This window comes from Primulina tabacum, chromosome 7, assembly GCF_025594145.1.
Source record: "Primulina tabacum isolate GXHZ01 chromosome 7, ASM2559414v2, whole genome shotgun sequence".
NCBI classification, from domain to species: domain Eukaryota; kingdom Viridiplantae; phylum Streptophyta; class Magnoliopsida; order Lamiales; family Gesneriaceae; genus Primulina; species Primulina tabacum.
In genome coordinates, this window is record NC_134556.1 from 21,676,593 (window position 1) to 21,679,792 (window position 3,200).

The following is a 3,200-nucleotide window of genomic DNA, read 5'->3' on the forward strand; positions in this document are numbered from 1 at the left end:
GCCCCAGCGAAACCAGGGACATGCTCGAGGAAGCTTATTCGAGGACCTCTCGCTAGGGCGGTCAAAATATACCGCCCTAGCGAGAAGCGAGATTGAGAAAGATTTGTTTCCAAATTTCTAGGGACTCTATCCTACACTATAACCTAACACACGAGAGCAGCGGCCGTTTTTTGATCTTTATCAGACTTTTCATCATTTTTTTTTTGGAGAGGAGGCTAGGAGCAAAGGAGATTTCGAAGACCTCGAGATTTCCACGCGTCGTGGCCGTCATCCATCGTTATCTTTAGTATTTTCATTATTCAGTATTTTATTTCTTACATTGATTGTTGGTTTTTATCATGAATTTCAGTAGCTAAACTCTAGATTTGTTGGGATTTGAGGGATCCTACCCCGTACTCGGTGTTGAACATTATTTCTCGACGTTTTTATTAGTGATTTGTTTATGCTATTGTTCTTTCGTGTTTCAATCGAAGCCTAGCTAACTTCCTTTGATTATTTCATGTTGTTGATGAGTTCGATAGAATAGTTAACAATACGATCAAATAGTATAAACCACGGATTTACAATTTTAGTAGATATACGGAATTGGGTACGTGTCGATAGTGATAGTTCACCCGAATGAAAGCTAGTGGATTCCATAGAATGTAATGCAATCTTGAACTGTTAAATATTTGAGGACACTTGAGTACTGCATGTTTTTGATTAGTATTAATATAGCTCGACAGAGTATATTAATTAGTCTAGGGAATTCCGTCGAACGCACGAGTAAAAGTCGAGTGTAATTAGTTAAACACGAGCGGTAGGTGAACTGATAATTCCCAACAAATTCATTTCTCATTTGATTTAATCCAAATTAATCATTGCGTTCTTGAACACGTTTTCTTTGCATTTTAATTATTTTAATTGTTTACTTTACATTAGTTTAATCATCAACTCAATTTATCGTTGCTAAAGAAATTTTAATTGAAAATAAAAATAGTGTAACGCAGTCCTTGTGGAACGATACTCGTATTTACTTACGTTTATTATAACTTGACTATCGTGCACTTGCGATATTTAAATCGAGCTTTCATTTATAAAATAAATTTTGGGATTATTCACTGTGCAAGTTTTGCTCGATCAAGTTTTTGGCGCCGTTGCCGGGGACTGTTGATTCACAATTTTTTATTTTTCAGTTAAATTCTTTAGTATTATTTATTTTATTGTTATTTGATACTCTCATTGTGTTGCAGATTTTTCTTGTGGTGCATGCGAAGATCACTCGAGTTTAAGCTTGAGCCTTTTGACCCCGAGATCGAACGCACAGCTAGACGTCGACTACAGCAGCAAAGAGCGAAGGAAAGAATGGAAGGCGATCAACAAAGAGAGGAGCCAAGGCGTATACCGATGTTGGATTATGCACAACCGTCTCTTGATGGAGCACGTCCAAGCATCGTAAGACCAGTCATCCGAGCTAATCAGTTTGAGATCAAGCCAGCTATCATTCAGATGATTCAGAACACTGTCCAATTTGGGGGAAGTGCACTTGACGACCCTAATTCTCATATAGCTGACTTTCTTGAAATTTGTGATACTTTTAAGTTTAATGGCGTGTCTGATGACGCTATTCGTTTGCGTTTATTTCCATTTTCACTGAGAGATAAAGCTAAGTCGTGGTTAAACTGTTTGCCTGTAGGGTCTATTACTACAAGGGAAGATATGGCAAAGGCGTTCCTGATCAAGTACTTTCCTCCGTCGAAGACTATGAAGCTCAGAGCCGACATTACTACTTTTGCTCAATATGAGCAAGAGTCACTTTACGAGGCATGGGAGTGCTACAAGGACTTGTCGAGGAGATGTCCACACCATGAGCTGCCTCTTGGGTTAGTTGTTCAAACTTTCTACTACGGTCTGCTTACTCCTAACCGTACTATGATAGATGCTGCTGCCTGTGGTAACTTACTGAGAAAGACGGCGGAGGAAGGATATGAGTTATTGGAGGAGATGGCTGCTAGTAGCTATCATCCTCAGTCTGATAGGCAGAGACGAGGTGCTGGAGTTAATCAAGTTAATGATTTGTCGGCGGTTTCAGCACAGTTAGAGGCTTTGAATAGAAAGATTGATGGGATGAGCATGAGTGGGTCGGCTATGCGTCTGCAATAAATTTTCTGTGATAAGTGTGGGGGTGAGCATGATGTGCAGGATTGCCAAGATGGCAACCCATTCTATGTGCCTGAGGGAGCACCGGTAAAACATGTGGGATTCCAGAACCGTCCTAGAAATGACCCTTACTCGAACACATATAATCCGGGATGGAGGAATCACCCAAACTTTTCATGGGGAGGTCAAAACAACCAACATCGCCAACAAAGAGGTCCACCATATGTGATGCACCAAGGATTCAAGCCAGAACCGTCTCGGGAGGAGAAGTCCAATTTAGAGCAAATGATGACTAAATTTATTTCTGCAATAGAGACGAGATTTCAGAACCAAGATGCATCCATAAAGGGGTTAGAGAATCAAATTGGAAATTGGCTAAGTTGATTGCTAATATGGAGCAAGGAACTTTACCAAGCAACACGGAAACTAACCCAAGAGAACATGTGAAGGCGGTGGAATTGCGTAGTGGAAAAACACTCGGGTCTAATGAGGAAAAGACCAAGCACGGTGAGGATGAGGTGAAAAATTGAAGAGCTAAGTCTTCTAACTCTACATCTACACCTATTGCACAGAATAAAATTGTTATCCCTCCACCTTTTCCTGCAGCAATGAAGAAAGCTAAATTAGATGCACAATTTGGTAAATTTCTTGAGATATTTAAAAAAATTTCATATTAACATTCCTTTTGCTGATGCTTTATTGAATATGCCAAGTTATGCAAAATTCTTGAAAGATATCTTAGCAAATAAGCGGAAGCTAGAAGATCATATGACGGTGAATTTGACCGAAAATTGCTCCGCTTTAGTTCAAAACAAGATGCCTCCGAAGCAAAAAGATCCAGGGAGTTTCTCGATACCTTGCATTATTGGTGACATTAATTTTCATAAAGCCTTATGTGATCTTGGTGCGAGTATTAATCTGATGCCTTTTTCTATGTTTAGGAGACTGGGATTAGGTGAACCCAAGCCAACTAGGATGTCGTTGCAGCTGGCTGACAGATCTGTCAAGTATCCACGTGGGATTATCGAAGATGTTCTGGTGAAAGTGGATAAGTTTATTTT

The 3,200-nt window shown here is 39.8% G+C and overlaps 1 non-coding gene across 1 annotated transcript; it reads right to left on the bottom strand.

Annotated features, from left to right (window-relative positions):
- Positions 1 to 1,746: 1,746 nt before the first annotated feature.
- Positions 1,747 to 1,853, bottom strand: LOC142552441 (small nucleolar RNA R71). Its single transcript, XR_012821772.1, has one exon. It is a non-coding gene; the product is annotated as a small nucleolar RNA R71 (small nucleolar RNA).
- Between the last annotated feature and the right edge of the window lie 1,347 nt (positions 1,854 to 3,200).